Source organism: Vulpes lagopus, chromosome 8 (assembly GCF_018345385.1).
Source record: "Vulpes lagopus strain Blue_001 chromosome 8, ASM1834538v1, whole genome shotgun sequence".
NCBI classification, from domain to species: domain Eukaryota; kingdom Metazoa; phylum Chordata; class Mammalia; order Carnivora; family Canidae; genus Vulpes; species Vulpes lagopus.
This window is the reverse complement of record NC_054831.1, coordinates 71,613,072-71,635,347: the sequence shown is the minus strand read 5'-3', so window position 1 is coordinate 71,635,347 and position 22,276 is coordinate 71,613,072. Positions and strand designations below refer to the sequence as shown.

General features: G+C 43.0%; 1 pseudogene; it reads left to right on the top strand.

Moving 5' to 3' along the window:
- LOC121497749 overlaps positions 1 to 17,565 on the top strand; it is a 51,660-nt pseudogene extending 34,095 nt beyond the window's left edge.
- Positions 17,566 to 22,276: the final 4,711 nt, after the last annotated feature.

Here is a 22,276-nt window from a genome sequence, read left to right as displayed (position 1 = left end):
GCTCAGCAGCATCCACACGGAAATTCAGAGGCACTGAGGTCTTTGAACTAACAGCACAGGAAGGAAAGCCTTTGGGAGAATATTAATTATAAGAGGCAGCATGTCATTACCCTTTTGCCTTTCTAGACCTCCTGCTTCTAGTGAAAGATGGACCAGCTCCAGCTGTCCTTGTAGCTTCACCTAAATGCCCCCTGTGCCCACACTGCCACCTTATCAGAAAAGAAGGGGAATGTATCAGATGTCTGCTCTGACATCCTAGCATCCAGTGATCTTATTTCTCCCTTAATGGAAGGACAGATCTGCACTCCTGATACTGAAAATCACTTAGTCTCTGTGATGCCAGCTGCAAGCTCAGCCAGATCTTCTACTCTGGACACTGGACATCAGGAAAAGAAATTCCAAATATATGTGTCCTTAAAGCACATGAAGACGTTAGATGCTCTGAAGCCAGAGTAGGAGAGGCCAATGACTGCTGGTGATTTTGTGATAGATACCTAGCATGGGCATCATGGGGAGCTGTTTTTTAGAGAAGGTATTTCAAAATCTGAAAACGGTAACAGTCTTAATGCTCTTTGAATAAATGGCACAGTGCTTTATGGTCGCCGAGGGAGAGATGCCAGAAGGGCTTTGCTCATGAATGCATTTTTCACAATGTCCCAGATACATGCCTTTGACTTTGTTGCCTCAAGGAAGAAAGTGGAATTGATTTCTCCCAAGGCCTCGGAGTCCTCAGAGGGATTGCTCAGGGCCAACTGAGGGCTAGCTGCAGACTTCCACGATGGATTAGGACCCTAATGGTTAAAACGGTGACCCATTATTTCATACTTACTGCTACAGACTCAGTGTTTGCTTATCCCGACCCTCAACCCCAAATTCATATTGAAACATAGTAATCCCCAAGGTGATGGTATTAGGAGGTGGAACTTTTGGGGACGGTGATGACATCATGAGGATGGAGCCCTGATGATGGGATCAGTGCCCTTATAAAAGAGACCCCACAGAGCTCCCTCTTCCCTTTAGCTGTGACAGGACCCAAGAAGACAGCTGTCTATGGACCAGCCACTGAATCTACTGGTGCCTTGATTTTTTTTTTAAAGACGTTATTTATGAGAGAGATATATATAGAGGCAGAGACATAGGCAGAGAGAGAAGCAGACTCCATGCAAGAAGCTGGATGTGGAACTCGATCCCAGGACTGCATGATCATGCCCTGGGCCAAAGGCAGATGCTCAACCACTGAGCCACCCAGGCATCTTGATCTTGGTCTTGCCAGCCTTAAGAACTGTGCCTTGATCTTGGTCTTGCCAGCCTTAAGAACTGTGACAAATAAATGCTGTGTAAGCTGCCCTGGAGTCGTGGTATTTCTGTTACAGCATCTGGAACGGACTAAGACCCTATACTATACTATAGCATACTTACTATAGACCAGGTGCTCTGATAATTGCTTTATAAATACGACCTCATTTAATGTTCACAGCAACCCTGTGAGGTAGGTGCCACCATTATCTTTGAGCTCAGAGAGGTTAAGTAACTTATCTAAGGTCATATAGACTGTAAGCAGTAGAGCCAGGACTCAAGCCCTAGTCAAGGTTTTAGTAATGCCAAGGATTCCTGACGTGCCCATCCTTGAAATGAAGTCCTATTGATTTGACCTGATTTTCCCTGAGGGTTGTTCTGGGCTCAGGTGGTCTGTTACTCAAACAGAAACATACCCAGGGAAAGTGATCCAGAGGCAGTCAAAGCGCCCCAACACAACACCATTTCGTGTTCTCTGCCTGTATCAATCCTGCCTTATGTCTTTCCCTCTGGGATGTGGTCATCAGAACCTATGGGAATGGCACCTGCTAGAGAGGTACAATGTCCAACCTGCAGAGTTCTACCTAAGAGGCCCTGAATTTGGGTTTTCAAAACCTAATTCAAATCCCACGTCTGCTATGAAGCACTCCCTGATCGCCCTTTGGAGATGATGGCAGGCAGTCATGGTCTTTAGAGGCCTGGGCTGGGAGTTAGGGGACCCTACCTTCCATCCTGCATAATAACGTACATGCTGAGTCACCCTAGACAAGTCATTTAACCTTTCTGGACCTTCATTTTTCTTTTTCCCTGCAAAATAAGGGAGTGGGACTAGGTGAGTCTAAATTTCCGACTAGCTCTAAAACTTTATAACCTGTCACTTTTGAACTCAAAATATTTATAACTTAGTGCTTAATATACATTATTTTGTACAGCATTATTATTTCTACATATCTCTTTCTATCATATTTCTCTAAAAAGCATGTTTTTGGAGGCAGGATATATCTAGATTCTCAGTCAATATTTCATTGAGTTTTGATGTTCAGAGTTCCATTGTCCACCGATAACCTTATATTTGACATATTTCCCATATGCTTACAAGTCTACCATCACTGCACCATATGGACAGAACCAAAGTTATAGCATTCTGGGGAAAATCAAAGGAAGGAAGCCAACCATGATTTTTAAAATCTTCTCTGTACTATGCCTAAGTGTAAAACAAAGAATTATCTAAGTAATAGCCCCTTGTTCGTTTACACTTTAATATCATAATTTGTAAGATCAAATCACACCAATAAAGCTAACAGGCGTGTAATGAAAAATGCAACATCCCAATATTTGCAGTTTATTATTGTGGCTGAATTAGAGCAAGCATGAGAATATGGGCCATTTAATTAGATTAATGATAGAATAATGTGAAGTTATGCCCACAGCTGGACTATTGACATGGCATGAGAACAGCCAGTTAAGTAGGAAAAAGGTAGATGTCATCAACTCTAGAAGCCATTGTCTTGATGTTAATAGAAAATCCAGGGAAAATAAATACATTGTGGGGGCTCAAAAGTTATTTTAAACTCCATGTGTACATTTAAGTGAAAAACAAGCCAGGCCCTAAAATAATTAAAGCCATCAATATGAACTACTCAGGTTTGAAAGGGACCAATATTTCTTACTCATAAAAAATGAAATAACATGCAATTTGGTTTCTTTGCCGTCTGCTACTTGAATTGCAGAGTATTGTTCAAAAGTTAATTTAACACCAGAATATAATTATTAAGACTATAGAATGCCTAATTTTAGCCACTGCATTAAAGAATGATTTTCTTTTTTTATGGTAATTTTTTAACTTTATAAGCTAAAAGTCATAAAAGTGATTTTAGACCTTTTTTTTTTTCTCTTTTGGCTTTCCCTCTTACAGAAAAAGAACATTAGGTAGAAGGAAAAGGAAATTTAATAAAACTGAGTATAATAATACAAATTATAATAATACAATTCCCCACAGAATACTCCAGCAAGGTGTTCAGCTGTTTCTCCCACTCACATTGAAAGCTTTTCTTAGAGATTCTATTTGAAGAGCTTGGGTGGAAAGCTTGAAAGAATAGTACAAACATGTGAGCGAAAGTCTATATTAACGAATCAGTGGGTAAATTCACCAAGCTTTACCAAAGAACAAGGAAAGCCTCCTGTGAAATTAACTATTTCACACTTTTTAAGGGTTTAGTCATGGGAGTCCCTGTTGCTACTTTTCATGCCTCCTGGCTGCTTTGCAGCCTCAGCTAGAAAGCCTTACTATCCTGAGAAGATCATTCCATTTTCTTCTTAGAAGAAAAAAACGCTTTGCTTTGTTTTCCTTTTTAAATCTTGATTTGGGGTGCCTGGGTGGCTCCCTCGGTTAAGCATCTGCCTTCAGCTCAGATCACAATCCCAGAGTCCTGGGATCTAATGCCCAGCTTTGCATTGGGCTCCCTGCTCAGTGGGGAGCCTGCTTCTCCCTCTCCCTCTGTCTGCCACTCCCCCTGCTTGTGCACTCTCTCTGTCAAATAAATAAATAAAATCTTTAAAAAGTAAAATCCTGTTTTGCTAACATTGCAATACACATTGGGAAAAGAAGTTCAACCATGCTTTTTGACAGTGACACGTAAGGCTGTGTTTGCTGCTTTTGGACATGAACGTTTAGGTTTAGGAAACCCCACTCGCTTTGCATACACCATGGTGATTCAAAATTCCCTCCAGGATCCTGAGATTTGCTGAGGAAGTATTCACCAATCCTTACCATTCATGATGGGATCAACTTCTTTTTTTTTTTTTAAAAGGTTTATTTATTTATTCATGAGAGACACAGTAAGAGAGGCAGAGACATAGGCAGAGGAGAAGGAGGCTCCTCCCCTGTGGGGAGCCGGATGCAGGACTTGATCCAGGACCCCGGGATCATGACCTGAGCCAAAAGCAGACGCTCAATCACTGAGCCACTCAGGTGCCCCTGGAATCAACTTCTAATGTAATTAAACTCAGTTTGATTTTCTCTCCTCTCTTCCTAAACACCCCAACATTTTAGGGTTTCTTTCTGGTTTCTTCAGTCTTCTCAAGATATATTTCACTCCCAATTCCAAGTAGGGATACTACCTGCATTTGCTCAAAAGTAAAATGGACTTGTTTTTTTTCTTTTAAATATCTTTGGTTATGAGAAGAGGATGCTTCAAGTTTTTAAAAGAGGATGCAAATTGTCAATCTTGCATCAACCATCTACTCACCAACAAGCCCTACTCCATGGTGAGATCATGAGATCCCAGAGACAGGGACAAGATCCTTAAACACTTGGCATCCAGAATCTTCTTCTTTATTTTTCCCCCTTTCCCAATTTCCCATCTTCCCTTTAGTTCTTTCACATAAATTTCCTAAGTGTCTGCAATGTGCTTGAAACATTACTGTCAAATGCAATAGTCCCAAAAACCAATCTGTAGAGGACTAGGTGGCTCTCACTCAGGACTCCCCAGCAGGACTGAAAGGTGGTGGCCTGCCTGAGGGTGCCTGGTCCCAGCAGCACTGGGGCTGAACTCCAGCTGGCCTTCTGTGGTCCTGGCCCTCTCTCCTGGGACAGGGCTCCTTCCACCTGCAGGAAGGGCCACCTTTCAAAAATTCTCAAAAAGTGCTTTATAGACATGCACATTTTCCTCCAAAATAGTCATCATTTATCTCTACTGTCTCCACTTTTGCAATCTACATCCAATCATTTCCCAATTCCATGATGATTCAGTTTGTTGAGACTGGTGTGAAACACAGTTGGAGATTTTCCTAAAGATTATATACACTGATTTCTTTTTTATTCACATGCTCATTCACATCAGCAGAGAATTTAATTGATTATCAAACTAATTATTTTTCACCAGTAAGCACAGTTGCTTAAATGTTCATTAACTGCTCTAGATTAGAACTCAAAGCTGCAGAGACATCTTTAGGGTTAACCCACTGGATTTTGGTCATCATTATAAGCATCATCCTCACCAAATGTCACAATTCTTTACATTTGTATAAGATTTTACACTTTACGAAGTTCTTCTGTATATGGAATCTCATGCAATCTCATGCAATTCACCCAAATTGTGGTAGGTCATATAGCTGGATTAAGATGGATCTTAGACATGGAGTTACTCATTATGGAAATGAGGATAAGAAACGGGGCCAGGAAAATAAGAGGTGAGAAGGAGCCAAAAAGAAAGCAAGAGAGACACCTGAGTGGCTCAGTGGTTAACCATCTACCTTTGGCTCAGGGCAGGATCAAGTCCCACTTCGGGCTCCCTGCATGGAGCCTGCTTCTCCCTCTGCCTGTGTCTCTGCCTCTCTCTGTGCTCTGTGTCTCTCATGAATAAATAAATAAAATCTTAAAAAAAAAAAAAAGCAAGAGAAAGCCAGACATACAGGATTCAGACTTTGCGACGAAGATAACTAGAAACAGCGGTGCCAAGCTGGCTCATCCGTAGAGCATGTAACTCTTAGTCTTGGGGTTGTGAGTTCAAGCCCCACGTTGGGCATAGAATTACTTAAAAAAAGAAAGATCTAGAAACACAGTAATAAAGGCATCTCAAAGGCAGTGTTTCTGCTTTACTTTGCATTGTCTGAGCACTAAGGTGAGTTCTTTTTTGTAACCATGGGTACCCTGAGTCTCTGGATGCCCTTTGTCAGGGTCAGCTAGTCTTCACTGTTCAAGGACACCCCTCTGCCCTCTCCGCCTGATGGTTTTGATGAGGACTTAAATGTCCTGGAACATATATAACCCCAAAAGATATGCATGAAATTAGCTATTCCATCACATTCCACAAATTTTTACTGAGCACATACTACACACCGGTACATTCTAATCTTTCCATAAATTTGCAAAGTAAGTATTATTCTTCCTATTTGTATTTGGACATTACTATTCCTATTCATGGAGAAAACTGTGGCCCAGAGATGGTAAGATGTCTGAGATCACAGTACTAGGTAGTGGCCGTCCTGGGATACCATTAAGTCTCAGGCTACAAACTTTGCTCTTCTTACTGAGTTGCACCACCCATGGAATCCCAACTGCCTCCAATAACTGGTTTGTTTTGTTTCATTTTGTTTTTCAAGACCCAAGGAGCAAACTGCTAAGCCAAATGGGATAATCAGACAGGAGCTCTGGGGACTTCAGAAGTGCTGAAGGAAGCGGGCAGGTGTTGCTGTGGCTCCCCCCAGGCCAGACTCATTTCAGGGATGACACCTGACTGTGAGAGGAGGAAATCCAGCTTGTGTCAGGGCCTGAATTTTTAAGATTAATCACATCGGTCCTTCCTAAAATGCAAGTGACTGCAGTTGAGAGAGATAAAAGTATTGTCAAATCCCCCTCATTTCTAGACAAGAGATGAAATATAGGGATTCCTAGAATAAGTTTTTATATGACTGGCTAAGAACCTCATCACAGACACCATCTGTGAAGCAAGAGTCTGGTTTTTAAGCCAGGCTAGCTACAGTCTTTGATGATCACCTGGCCCTGAAAATACTGGATCTTGGTTCTCCTTTGCTGTTATTCCAGAACGTCTATGGTAGTGATTCACATCAGTTTGCTCTTGTTCTCCTAAGTGCCCAAACTCTCTACCATCAGCCAACTACCACTTACCATCCTCATCCACAGAAGCCCCCAACACCAGGTCCAGGTTGATACAAATTAACTCCATCAAGTCAAGCCTCAAAAGGCTCTGCTTATGAAGTCAAATTCTAGAAAATAATTTTGACTTATACTGTTGACAATATTACAAATATTAGTAGCCATGCTATTCAAAAATAAAATCAGTCGCTAACATGAACTCTTATAACTTCACTGTGGGGAGGACAATGTGAGTGTGACTTTCAGTGAAGTGACATTCACAATGAGTTATGCACCCTCATTCTCCAAAGATGGGTCTACGTCCAACTTTTTGCCAATACCTGATTGTTTTTTAATTGTGTAGGGTATATATATGGCCTGAAAGTCTTCTCATTGCTGCACCCTGAAATCTCACCAATTAGAGAAAATTTATTTAGCTTAAAAGCATTCTGGTTCTATAGTAAGTGACATTTAAACTCACTGAAATCAATGAGGAAGTGGGAATGTCAGAACCCGAGGGCTTTCCACACAAGACCAGTCAGATGGGGGGTCCTGAGTGAGTGGTTTGGCAGCCCTGGCACACAGGAAGCAAGCATTGGGGTGGGCTTACTTGCACGGGGTTTCTGGAGCTCTGAGGCAGACAGACACACCTGGTGGTGGCAGGGAGCAAGAACCCCAGCACATGGACTGGAGTGAGGAGCAGGACAGCTGCAGAAACACATCCTATAAAATAAGAGATCATGTGGCTAATGGTGGCAAGGCTCAGGCATGGGGGAAGCAAGGTGCTGACCCAGGTTCCTGGATGGGACAAGCAAAGGTGAGGCTGGTCCCATGCAGCGGTGCTGCCCTACTGACCTATGGGGCCTTATATCCTCTTGACTAGCTGAACATGGCTGTGGGAGTGCAACTCAGGGCCTGCCCTGCACAGTCAGGGCTAACTGCTTCCATGCATGGGCTTGGGGGGTTTCCCAGAGCGGAGCCAAGCAGGGAGTTTTGGTGGTGATGGAGGCCTAATTTCGAAGTCTGGAGAACTGCAGAGGAGGAAGGCTGGGAAGTTGGCCAGAATGACACAGAGAAAGTGCTGTGTGGGGTGGGCACAGCCCTCTGATGCAAGTGTGCCAGGGCAGGCCCTGGATGGCATCATCATCGGGGAGATGTCTCTCAACACCCTCCTTTCTTTAAAACCAAGTCAGTCTGCTGTAGCTCTAAAGTCATTCATCCTTAAGAAGGTGAGTGGAAATACTGTATCTGTCTTTCTTAATTTGTGGAGTTTTGTCAATCGGAGAAGGACAAACAGTGTATGTTCTCATTCATTTGGGGAATATGAATAATAGTGAAAGGGAATATAAAGGAAGGGAAAAGAAATGTTGGGAAATATCAGGAAGGGAGATAGAACATAAAGACTCCTAACTCGGGGAAACGAACTAGGGGTGGTGGAAGGGGAGGAGGGCGGGTGTTGGAGGGGAATGGGTGACGGGCACTGAGGTGGACACTTGACGGGATGAGCACTGGGTGTTTTTCTGTATGTTGGTAAATTAAACACCAATAAAAGTTAATTAAAAAAAAAAATTTGTGGAGTTTTGATGTCAATGGTGTTATTTCCAAGCCCCTCTGTAATATTGCAGGTGGCGCAGTTGGCCATCAAGTTGTGAGGCCCAGGTTCCCTTTCCAAGATAACAGGCTTAGAAATGACGGTTGCTTCTCTCCAAGGTCGGTAATTAACTTTTTGTGGGTTTTGCTGTCCCTACTTCCTAAGAGAGAGGATGATTGTTCACTTGCCCACTAGCATATACAAACCATATGTGCCCAATGTCTCAATTTTAGTTCATCAGTGAGGTATGAAATTATTTTTAAATGACGTATCTTTCGATATTCAAATGAGAATCAATCTGGCAAGGAAAATTACATGATGCTAATTATTCTTTGTGCATATAAATCAGCTGTGAAATCATTCGAAACTCCTGTGTGTTTGGGTTCTTTACTAGCAGTGCAGAATAATTATCAACAAAGCTCGGTACGCTGCACTTAGCAAAAGGTCTCATTATTCAGTGCGAGCACAGCTTTGCTGAGCGCTCCCTGGCACACAAAATACCTAGCTCAGCTTGTGCCCACCACGAAGCACACCTAAAAAGGTATGTGATGGCTATCCAGTTCCCAGATAATCAGGAGCATCTTTGGAGAGCAGAAGATAGGAGATCTGATTTGATTCGAGGGAGAGGGGCAAACTAAGTCATCTGTAAGAGCAGATATTCTAAATCAAGAGTAGGAACAGATACTTAAAAATTAGAAGCTACTTCTTATAATGACATTCAAAATGTGATTCTTATCACGTGTGACCCCTTCCTATTCCACTTGCACTCCTCCCCACTCCCTCAACCATTATAGAATTAGATTACGACGTTGAAATAGATAAGCCAGGAATGAAAGGTGTAAGTCACTGGAGTGAAAGCATCTTGAGCAGACAAACATTATTTATTATTTTCTTATTGCTTTTAGGTGGCACTTCTGGCTCCTGGTGATTGCAATAGGGCTTCAAAATTAATAAACTGGTGGGAGCCACTGGTCTGGTGATTTTTACTTCCTCTGAGATGAAGACCTTGTGGCCCACATTTCCCAGGGGAGCAAGCACAACTGCTCAGAATGGTCAGCATCAGGTCCGCTCCTGAGTACCACCTTTTCTCCGTGGGTACGAGGGATACCTGGGTCGCCGGTGTGGGGAGCTAGGAGAACCTTCCTCCGTCTTTTCTCTAAACCTAGGCTGGAGACCAAATCCATGCTTAACTCTGGGAAGAGCTGTTCCCTTGGAGGCAGCAGATTTCACTGCCATCGGCTCCAGTGCATTTTCTTTGGGGATCTTGAAAAGAACCCAATGTGAGATATCGTCAGAGGCAGTTTTGGCCAGGAAGGGATACCCTGGCAACTCTCCATCTCCCTGTTGTTGAACCCTCCTCTTAAACCCCACAGGCATCTGTGGCACAGACTCCCTCCCCACCATTAACTCATTCCTGCTAAGGGGCTAGCTGAGAAGATTTTAGGGGACCCCTCTCTAAAACTGATTATTTACAGCAGGGCCGTGGCCCTGCATCCCATCAAATTGCTCCCTTTGAAAAGCTGGTGTTGCACTCAGGTGACATTCACTATCCATTGTTCCGTTCAAGGAGGGATTCCTATCCAGCACATTCCAGCTCTGCTCCCTCTGATAGAATTAGCCCCTCTCGTTCAAATCCAAGCCTCCCTAAAAGTGTGCAGAAAGCCAACTCCACAGAAATAGCAGTGTCTCATGAACCAAGGTCCTTGTTTCTAAATGTGTGGCACACACTTACAGACCTGCCCCACCCTCCAATGGGCTTCTCTACACATCCTTTTCTTCTGCAACATCTGTGGCTCTGAGAACACCTGCCACTGTATGGCTGCTACTTGCATATATGTGTCTGTCCCCACCCCTAGTACATCAGGGGCCCTTTGGGAGCCAAACTGTGTTTTATTTCTATTGATTTGTCTTTCCTCACCTCTATCCTTGCTCAGATCAAGAAGGAGGATTTGGGGGGTCTGGCCAATTTAAAGACCAGAGAATATATTTAGGAGGAAACATTTTTGACTATGAAAATGGCACCTTGACTAAATTTTGAAATCTTTTTCCTGTGAAGAGCTTCATCTTGCAAGCAAGCCTATATGGATAAAAATCCCAACTGTCAGGTTTGCCCGTCTAGGGCCCCACCCAGAACACCAACAGAAACAGCAAAAGATGAAAGAGAATAAGTATAAAAGAGACTCATGTTTATCTCCATAGAACATATGACTTTTGATAACAGATTATGTTAAAAGGAGAAGCCCTATTAATTTAATTTCACTGACCTGGAGCTATGGGGAGAGAGAAGCTCAAAGTTTTGTCAACTTTACTTGCAAGTCCAACTTGCATTTGATGAAAAACAGCCCCAGAAGGAAACATTATTTACCTATTTAAAGTAAAAGGAAAATATTCAAAAGGTCTCAAAGAAATGACAACCCTCAAATAAATGTGCACTGCCTTCTCCGCATTGTGATACTGTGTCATCTGAATTATAAAAAGTCTTAGTAGCAGAAGTGCCCCCATAGTAAGAGAGCCACCTGACTCCAGAGAAGCTTGGCATTCTCGTTAGAATGAGTAGGAAAACGGAAACGTTATATATAAAACAGCTGAATTAATAATATTTTACAAATTGACATCTACAGAAAATTTGCCGAAAGACATTTCTCCTGAAATAATCATTTCCAAAATCACTGTTTTGAAAACATTATATCCATCCCTACTTAAAATTTTTATTTTATTTTTATTTTTTATTTTTTTCTTACTTAAAAATTTTATTTTATTTTATTTTATTTTTTTACTTAAAAATTTTAAATGAGAGCCATGGCAAAATCTCTTCTCCAACACCCATCCCCACCCCCACAGCTAAGAATGTAGAATTGAGGAGAAACTTTAAAATCAACACATGACGGGTGAAAGCAAAGAGACGCGGAGTCATTTCAAAGAAAGTGAATGGGTCCTACGGCAGCAGGATCAGCCTTTAATCTGATTGAAGATATTCATATTCCAAAGACAAACTGTTTTCCTTAAAATGGAGTGGATCATCTATGGAAGCAAGGAAAGTTGCAGAGTGGAAAATTGGCAGCGCCTCTCAAGTACTGTTCAGGGTGGGGGGCAGCCAGATGATGGCTGATGGGGATGGATGGGCTACAGTCCACAGTCAGATTGGCAATCCCTTCTTGCTCATGGGAGCCACTACATCAGTGATTGGAGCCTGATCTCATTACTAATTCAAATCATTAAACTAACCCTCTTGTTCTGATTCCATGCGTACCAAACAACCTTCTGATAATTTGTTTCCCTCTGTAGCAATTTTGTAAATGATAGAAGAGGTTGGTTAGGCAGACAGCGTATCTGTTCCACCTGCCAGTTCTATTTATTATAAATTAATAATTTGGTATCTGGGTGCTACATAGTGTCTCTCTAAGCTTTGTGAGCTTGAGTCAGAATTTCTGAGTCTGTTCTGGGACTACCTCAAAGGGGAAACTCCTTGACCCAAGGGGTAGCCAAGACTGGCCCTCTGGGTGGCTGCCATTCTATTTGATAATCCCGACCTGGCTGCGAACTCCTTTCATGCTAATTCCTACAAGCAAATATTTTAAAACAACATATAACAGCCTTTTTCACCTACTTGGTGTGTGAGGCAAGTGTCCAGTATGAAGGTCATAGTAGCGCTTACTTTCACTTCACCTCACCTCTCGTGTTCCCCCTGATGTCCACCCCCCTGGCACCAGTTCCTCCCTACATACAATGACTCTTGAATCTGGAACTCCAGCTCTGCTGTCTCTCCTGACCCTTGACTGTTCAACAGCCAGGTGGACCTCCTGACGTGGAGATCTGACAAGTACCCCAAAGTCAACATGTCAAAACTGAGTCACACTATTCCCCACAATGGGTTTTTCTGCTCCTTTGCTTTTGTTTAAAACCATTTCCTGAAAAGTACCCACATATTCAAGCTTCAAACCTGAGTAGCCATCTGAATTAGTTGCCTAGGGCTGCTTCAACACGTAGTACATACCAGGTGGCTTCAACAACAGAAAAGTATTGGGTCAAAGCTCTGGAGGCTCTGAGTCCAAGACCAAGGTTTTGGCAGAGCTGGTTCCTGCTGAGGATTCTGAGGGAATTATCTGTCTGTTCCCTGTATCTTCACATGGTCTTTCTTCTAAGTCTGTGTCTAAATTTTCCCCGTGTATCTGGACACCGTGGCTCAGGATTTCAACCTATGAATTTTTGGGGAAGAAAATCCTAACTCTCTCCCCGCACATTAAAGCTCTTACCAAGTCCTGCTGACTCTAAGCATTTGCCCATCACTGTCAGGGCTCTCTTCTAGGTCTCCTGGTTTGTTTTACTGCCCTCCTGCTCCTCGCACCCAGAACTCTAATCCGCTCTGCACACCTAGACTGAGAGGTCTTTCTCTAAAGCACTTGCTATTACTGCCTTTGAAGCCTTCACTGGCATCTCCCTTACACTCATTAAAATTCCCTATCAGAGTTTTTAAGGGCTCTTAAGGTCTGGGACCACTTATCCAGCTTCATTGCCAGACTACATCCCACACAGGGCTACACACCCAGCAAGACTGATCCACCTTCCCTTCTACTTTACTCTCCTGGTTTCTGAACATACTCTCCCCTCAGCCTAGAACACTTCGCTTCTCCATTCACCATTTTAACTTCTGCACATCCTTGAACTCTCTGCTTGGATATTACACTAAGGCTGTGTGAAGTGTCATCCTTGTGTATTCTCTTGACATCCTTTCTTCACTCATCATAAAACACTGAAACAGTCCACGAATTCATCTACATTCTGCACAGACTGTGAGCCTCATGATGAGGGATTCTGTCTATTTGGCACACAGTTGCATCCCTGGAGTGCCTAGCACAGGTTTCTGGCTCGTAGCAGGTAGTAAAGAGCATTGCTAGATATTTGTCGAAAATAATAACTTTCTGGTTTTTTGCTAACAAGGCTTTCTGACTAGAAATTTTAATCAAATCAAATTTTAATTGAATCAATTTAGATTCAAAGTAGATAATAATGTTGGAAGATTTCAACTGTGTTTTCAGTTGCAAACCTCCAGGGCTAGGAATTCAAATCCATTTATATACTGACAGACAGTACACATGACAATATGTTCACACGAGTGCAATGACCACATGTCTCCATTTGACTGGAACCACCCGGTGTAAGCCTATTGTTCCAGTGTAATTATTAGTAACATTCCTGTTCACTCTCATAAATACACTGTTTTGGGTGATTAATTATGTGGTCACCTACTCCTAAGCCAGTTTACAAATGTTTCATTTTATAGATGAAAATAGTGTGTTCCTAACTCTGCTTTCTAAAGGGAAAGTAAATAGCTATGATCCAAAATACAGAATGAGATTTGTTTGAGAAAATGGGGTTTAAGAACAAAAGGATGATAGTAGCTGAGGTTTGTAAGATGCAGACTTCTGCCGTAAAGCAAACAATGGAACAAGTCTGAGTGAACCTGTGATCAAGCCAACAGGGAATTCACGTGTCAGGAGTAATGCAGTTAAAGCAGACTAGGTCTCAGATTCATATGAACCACTAATTCTGAGGGTTTTTAATTTTGGGGGGGGGGTGCTTGTTTTGTTTTTGTTTTTAGTCATTGAGAAATACATCCAATTTATATCGTACATTTAAATAAATTATGACCAAAGCCTCACAGATCAAAAGCAGAAATCTGGACACGGATGTAGGTCTATTTTCTAGAACTCCCTCATCACATTGCTTGAGACTGGTTTGTGATTCAGTTTCAAGTGCTGACTATGCCAGAGCATCAGTTTAGCCACCGTGTAGCATGAGCATGAAAGTATCCCCCCTAGCCTAATACAGGCACTGCTAGGATTATCTGTTCATGTGGATTTTCCTTGTCTTTATCCTCCTTCATATTACCAATATTGGGAGAATGGTTTAATGATAAAAATGAACCTTTTTTTTAAGGAGAAGAAGGTAGACCAGATTCACTTCCAGGATAAGATTACCTTGTCATCTTTTGACTAACATCGTTCAGAAATTTGTTTTAAAAGATTTTATTTATTTATTTATTCAAGAGAGAGAGAGAGAGAGAGAGAGGCAGAGACACAGGCAGAAGGCGAAGCAGGCTCCACGCAGGGAGCCCAACATGGGACTCGATCCTGGGTCTCCAAGATCACGCCCTGGGCCGAAGGCAGCACTAAACCACTGAACCACCCAGGCTGCCCCATAGTTCAAATTTTATTTTATTTTTTTAATTTTTTTTTCATAGTTCAAATTTTAAAAGCATATTCAGAAAAGTAAATCTAATAGAGGTAATATAAGGCAAAGACCCACTGAATAAGCATTAACTAACAAGAGGTTTAAATATGTTAACTTAAGGCCAAGTTAGTGACATCAGTGAATGTGGGTGGGGGTGTGGAATGAACGTGTCTATGTCACCATTTAAACTTGTGCTTTTCAAACTCCTGCACTTCTTTAAGTGGTGCCATTTTTTAAAACTAAAATCAGGTGTGGGGCAGCCCAGGTGGCTCAGTGGTTTAGCGCTGCCTTCAGCCCAGGGCATGATCCTGGAGACCTGGGATCGAGTTCTACGTTGGGCTCCCTGCATGGAGCCTGCTTCTCCCTCCGCCTGTGTCTCTGCCTCTCTCTCTGTGTGTCTCTCATGAATAAATAAATAAATCTTAAATAAAATAAAATAAAATCAGGTATGGAAATATAGCAACCAGAGAAACGTATATACTCTTGTAAAATGCACTCAAATATCCTGTGTTTTTCTTAAGGCCAACTACACAAGGTTGTCATAGTAAATCTTAATACACACATACATAAATACACACATTTTTATTTCAAAAAAAAAAAACCCCAAGTGATTTAATATCAATGGGTTCTATATAAAACATAAAACTAAGATTCTGACTCCCTGGAGCTCCCACATTGAAACAGAACTGAATGCTCTTACAATCTAGCTAGACTGTCCTCTCTACATGGGGTCATTCTGCCCCAAATCAAAACTTGAATTGTCCTATGAACCACAAAAGTTGAGTTCATGCCCTTTGAGAATTGGTGGAAAATCCAATTTGCTTCATTCCACCCCTGTCTACAGAGACAGGCTGATCTAATAATTGTCAGATAGGTTTCAGATCTCAAGTGCTCAGAGAGTTTCTTGTAAATACAGTCACTGCCTGACTTTCCAATGCCAGCATTGTATACCCATCCCTGAATAAACCACAAGCAAACGTACAGAGCTCTCCTTTACAATCTACAGAAGGCTCATTACAGTCGCTCAGTTGATAAATTAGAAATGTGGGACCCTCTTCTTCTAGGAATCATGGACAAAAACACCTAATGTAGGGATTCTTCCGCCTGTTTGTTCACTGAGAAATGGTTAAGTACTGGATATTACAGACTGGGGTATAAAGCTCATCAACTAAAGCTGTCCCTGAGCAAATTTCCTTAGCGGCTCTATGACTCAGTCTCTCTGAGTTCCTAATGAAACAGGAATAAAAATTGGATATAAATCAAAAAGGTCGGGTTGTTAGAGGTGGGCGGCTTTGACCCAAGAGCGTTGGCAGCTCCAGTGTGTACAGAATATTTCCTCTTAACTCCCTTTCTGCATTGGCAGAACTGGCTGTGGGCTCTCGATGTTACCATGAGGATCATAGCCCACCCAGATCAGGTGACAACTAATGATGGTGGCTTTCCTAGGAGCATCTGCAGTAACTGCAAGTACTGGTCTCCTGTGGAAGAGGGCCCTTGCAGAATCTCCACCATCTGTAAACAACCTAAAGAATGAACTTGGTGATAAAAGGAAGAATAAAGATGAAGGGGAGGTTTGTAACCATGAAAAAGGGGCTGCAGGTGTTTGTCTTGAGCCTCATCAGGAAGAGAAAAAGAAGAAACATTTTGGATTCAGAGACAGAAAAGTGATGGAATATGAGAATAGGATTCGAGTGTATTCCACACCAGACAAAATCATCCAATATTTTGCCACCTTGAAAGTAATCAATGAACCTGGTGAATCTGAAGTGTTTATGACTCCATAAGATTTTGTGTGATCCATAACACGCAATGAAAAACAACCAGAAAACTTGGGTCTAGATCAATATACAATAAAATGCTTTGATGGAAAGAAAACTGCCCAGGAACGAGAAAAATTTGCTGATGAAGGTAGTATATTCTATACCCTTGGAGAATGTGGACTCATATCCTTTTTGGACTACATTTTCCTTACAACTGTTCTTTCTACTCCTCAGAAAAATTTTGAAGTTGCCTTCAAGATGTTTGACTTGAATGGATATGGAGAAGTAGACATGGAGGAGTTTGAGTAGGTTCAGAGCATCATTCGCTCCCAAACCAGTACGGGTATGCGTCACAGAGATCGTCCTACTACAGGTAACACTCTAAAGTCTGGCTTGTGTTCAGCCCTCACAACCTACTCCTTTGGAGCTGATCTTAAGGGGTAGCTGACAATCAAAAACTTCCTTGAATTTCAGGGTAAACTTCAGCATGATGTTCTGAAATTAGAGTTCAAACACCATGACCCTGTGGATAGGAAAATTACTGAGAGGCAGTTCGGTGGCATGCTGCTGGCCTACAGTGGACTGCAGTCTAAGAAGTTAACTGCCATGCAGAAGCAGCTCAAGAAGCACCTCAAAGAGGGAAAGGGTCTGACATTTCAGGAAGTGGATGACTTCTTTACTTTCCTAAAGAATATTAATGATGTGGACACTGCATTAAGCTTTTAGCATATGGCGGGGCCATCTCTTGATAAAGTGACCATGCAGCAGGTGGCCAGGACAACAGCTAAAGTGGAACTCTCCAACCATGTGTGTGATGTGGTGTTTGCACTCTTTGACTGCGATGGCAATGGGGAGCTGAGCAATAAGGAATTTGTTTCCATCATGAAGCAGCGGCTGATGAGAGGCCTAGAGAAGCCCAGAGTCATGGGCTTCACCCGCCTCATGCAGGCCATGTGGAAATGTGCACAGAAAACTGCCTGGGACTTCGCTTTGCCTAAACAGTAACCCAGAACTGCGAGAGGGACCACCGCCTCCACCCAGAGCACCCTGACCCCTTGAGCAGAGCCTTGGCACAACTTTCCGGCTGCTGCTTGTGGAAGTAGCACTCCCTTCCTCTTGGGAATGATCTCAGGATTCAACCAGTTTCCCCTCTCCACCCTTCCCCTGGCAAAGTGTTTCTGCTCAGCTCTCTTTCTGCCCATTGATTATCCCCTTAGGTTCTCAAAAACTTGAACAAGTCCTAAAAGTTCAGGCTTCTGGCAGGTTCATCAGCACCATGCATTCAAGTTACCCTGTGGATGAAGAATGCAGGGAACCATACCTGCCAACACTGGGAAACAGTTCTTGAGTCATTTTTGCTGTGGATTTACATTAAGAACATTATTTGCTTTTCCTCCTGCTGGTGTTTTTAAGCCACAAGGTGGGAAGACCTCTGAAAAGCGGAAGGAAGCCCGTGATGAACAGTCATGAGGAAGACCCGGGCAGCCTGGGCCAGAGAAAGGATCCATGTCGGTCCCCAGGATGGCTCTGAGGCCTGCTCCAGGCAGGTGATTTGGGGCAAGATTTGGAATTTCAAGCAGCTGCTTCATGGCTCTTGGGTTCCCTAGGAGGACGCTGCCACAACTCGGTGCTTAATGAGCAGCGGTGATTAAGTCTGTGTTCCCTGTAAGCGCCACTTCCCCTTCAGGAGTGGGTCTCTGAAGCTGAGGCCTGGCTCAGAGCCTGTCTACCCTCTGTCTTAAGTACTTGTAAAATATCACTTTAATTAGAACAGTTTACAATAAACTCTCCTCACCCCCGAAAAAAAAAAAATCACAAAGATCCTGGCATCTGGTAGGGGCTCAATAAATATTAATTATTATTATTATTGTTTTCTTGTGGCTACTATTATTGCTGCTTATAAGAGTTGTCACTGGCACTCCTAATCCTATATAATAATTTTGAGTTGTATAGATAGACCAGTAGAGTAGTGAAAAAAACAACACAGATTTTATGATAAGCCACATCTATATTCTAAACTAGTTCTGACACATAATAGTTATGCAACCCTCTGCCACTTTCTTAACCTTTCTGAGACTTGGTTTCCTTATCCGTAAAACGGGTATAATACCAATAGTTGTGAATTAAAGGTAATGTATAGAAAAGCAATTGGGCCAATGAGAGTAAACACTCATTAAATGTTTGCTATTGATGTTATTACTTCTACTTCCAAAAAGGCATAAAAATGTATGTCCTCAAAACCATCTGATTTCATGGCATTGTCCTCATATACAACACAATTATCACGGGCATTTTTGTCACCCCAGTCAGTTCAGGATAGTATGTAAGAGCTTTGCAAATTCACAAGAGTAAGAACGGACTAGAAAAGAATAAAAACAGCAGGAGACCCACTGACTTTGCTTCCTTAGGAAAGATTGCGCTCAGCACAGGGAGAGGCAGAGGTGGCTGCATAATAGGCCTCACAGTCATGCAGTTGATTGGTTTTTGCAAGTTGGAGAGCTAGAGTCAGAATCAGAATCCATTTCAGGTTTTAATTCAACATTTAAAGGCTGGAAAGATGTTTTTCTAAGTAAGTCTGAAATAATAAATCAACATGACACATGGAAAAGATTCTAAATAGGCAATGGTTTGCCATTGCTGAGAATTCAAACATCTCCTCTTTGCTGTTACGCCAAGATGCAGAGCAGAGAAAGAAATCCCAAGCTGATGGCATAGAAAGCTACTGTATTCCCTTCTGAGACTGAGCACAGAGCACTACGTGCTCTCACCATGCTCAGGAGCAGACAAGCAGATAAATGAAATGCATCTTTCTTGTAGGAACCTGTGATAGAGCATCTCTGAAGATAAGCATCTAGTATATTGATTGCCTATTTGCTAGGACTTCAGAGAAAGGGAAAAAATTCAGCAGTGGTTGAATCAAACTACTGCAACCCTATGTTTCTGGGTGGGTTTGTATTTGACCCTGGTGAAAAGCCTGTAAGTTTTGAGGCAGCTTATCCCCCCGATCAAAACATCAGAGACTGGTTGTATTTTACCTCTGTGTTCACATAAAATTCTTATCAGCAATTTCCTCCCATCTCCTGGTCCTCTGGAGCCCTCAGAGCAATCTCAGGGTTAACGTGAATTAGGCACGAGGGGATTCCTCACAGGCAGCAATGAGCCCATCTCACACAAGGCTGTTCAGACTTACTGCCTAGAAAGAGCCACAGGGGACTGGGCTCGGGCATTCTGGAGGCACATCCCATGCCAAAAGCAGATCTAGTGTGGCTATGGCCTGTGAACGTGGGCTGTGCACCATAGTCAAAAGTGCCCTCATCTTGTTCTAGAAACAGAACTCAATAACTGAATCCTGATGTTAAAGACCACTTTCTTTCTTAAGATGGCCCGAACTTTCAGCCCAGAGAAGCTGGGGAAATGTCTCTGTGCTGGGCATTCACATTTTCTTTTATGATCAAATTCTGCAGCCTTCATTATCCCACACCTGCTAACATCCCTCATCACTCTGTTAGATATCATTTCTGTGTCTCAGGCAGAACCCATGGGTTACAGGGAATTTTCAGCATCTTGCCCAACCAGCTCCAAGCTCAGGCTATGAAGCATTTTATTTACTTTTATCAACTTCCTTGTGAAGCTCTGGTTATTTATTTTATTTGCTATTATAGAAACACATGCAGGAATGGAAGGTATAACTCCCTTCCCCTTAGCAGTCATCCACCCGTGGTAGTGCTCACTACAATAACATTTTCTGGGTCTCTGTGGCTTCCGCTTTGGTGGGAGGGATTTCTGGGCAACATAAGCAGTCTTTGGCAGGAACCCCATCTTCCCATACACGCCCAACTCTACATTGTTAGAAGTGCTTTACTTGACAGTTACTTCCTTTACCACACTATCGTACACCTTCCAGACCATTGTCAACACCTGCACATTTATTGCTTCAGTGGGGTTTTGTTATTGAATGTTGGTTATGCCTGTAAACACATGTATTACAGGATCAGCCACTGCCAAGTGTGCCATAGGTCAGCCCTACCAACCACTCTCTAATCAGCCTGAGACTGCTGTGTAATTCCAGAGATCACAGAAATGAATGGAGAATCCTGGAGTACAGGGGGATATTTTCTGTCCTGGGGAACGTTTCTGTGAACGATATCTTCTGTTCTGTGCTACGTTTGCCATCTGGTAGATAAAGGCAATAATTCGGGTGACTATAATAAGCACAGACTAAGCAAGGACTGTAGCCCTTGTTCCAAACTATATTCACTCTTCTTCTAAGAATCAGGCCACAAAGCTAACCTTTCACATTAAAGATACAACAGCTCATGACAAAAAGGAGAGTATCTAAGTCTCACCGAGAACTCAATAGAGCCAGATAGAAGGTGAAACAGAAGGAATGCCATCTAGTCTTATGTGTGACCATCTTCCATGGAGTCCTGCTGAGTCTTTCTTTCATATTCTTCAGGTTTTCTAGCAGGAATGCTCTTCTTGCCTTCAATCTGATGGTGAAGAAGGGCAAAGGAGAATCCTTCAGTCCCATTCCATTCTGCAGCCTCACTCCTGCCTATAGATCTTTAGGGGAACATTTTTCCTGGGCAGAACATCTATCAGTAGAAGTGAACTCAACTTCTCAGCAGCATAGATGAGAGATCCTGGTTGTCATCCAAGGGAGCAAAATGTGGCACATGCTATAAAAGGGAGGAGTTGGCAAGAGAGGGCAAGGACATGTATGGGAGGTCTCCCAAGAAGATTTTATTGTCAGTATGTAGCAGGGAGATATGGCTGAGCAGAGAGCTGAAAACATAGGAGATTTGGAGACAAAAGAATAAAGGAGTAGGAACTAGTGGAGTCTGGGGCAGACTTCTTCATCCAACTGCCCACCCCTGGGCCAGCCTGCTGTCGAAGAGATGGGCAAGGTAAGAGTCCAGAGCCGTAGGGAGTAGGAGAGGGAGAGGGGTGAAGTAGAGGGCCACAACCACAGCCAGATGGGCAGAGGGCAGAGACCTTCTACAAGGAGTGGCTGGAGACCACGGAGGAACACTGGAGTCCATGGCTTAGGTCCTAGCCAGGGATGTACCTACCTAAGAACTGCTTACAGGAGGGTAATTACTTTCTGGGTTTCCTTCCAGTTTAGGTGTCTGACAGTCCCAATTTGTTCTGGATGAAGGGATACCCTAGAAGGTGGGACTCTCCAGGCAAACTGGGATAAGGTGGTCACACTGCTGTCATTGCTAAGCTGGATCTATGATGGAAATTCCAAGTGGAAACAAAGCCACTAAGCAGTGGAAGGGAGAAGGAGAGAGGCAGAGGACAGCCATCGCCCCACCTCTGGCAGTGGCCAGGGTATTGTGATGAGATAGAACCAATGTAGATGTGGAATGCTTCAGAGACCTCTATTCAGGAGCAAATGCAGGGGAGGCTGAGAAAACACCATGCATGCTGGTCCTGGGAGCCATTTTCATAGCACCATCTCCCACAGTAGCAGAGCTACTATGTCTGGCTTGTGGTTGGCAACTAACCCCCAGGAACTGAGGTTACTGTCCCAGGGAACACCTTGGCCTCCTTCCACACTGGCGAGGAGCCCTGAGTTGTGAGGGGGGCTCCCCTGCTAAGCAGAGTTGTCACAGTAGGCAGAATGCAGCAGCAGTAGCAGCCTATTGCTGAATGCTGGAGGGCCTGGCTGAGCCACCTTCCTGCACCAGCTACACTCTCTAGATTACCACACCCAGCCTGTGCTCTGAACAGCATGAGCATGCTGATGTTACTCAATTTCTTAAAAAAGATTTTATTTATTTGAGAGAGGGAGAGAGA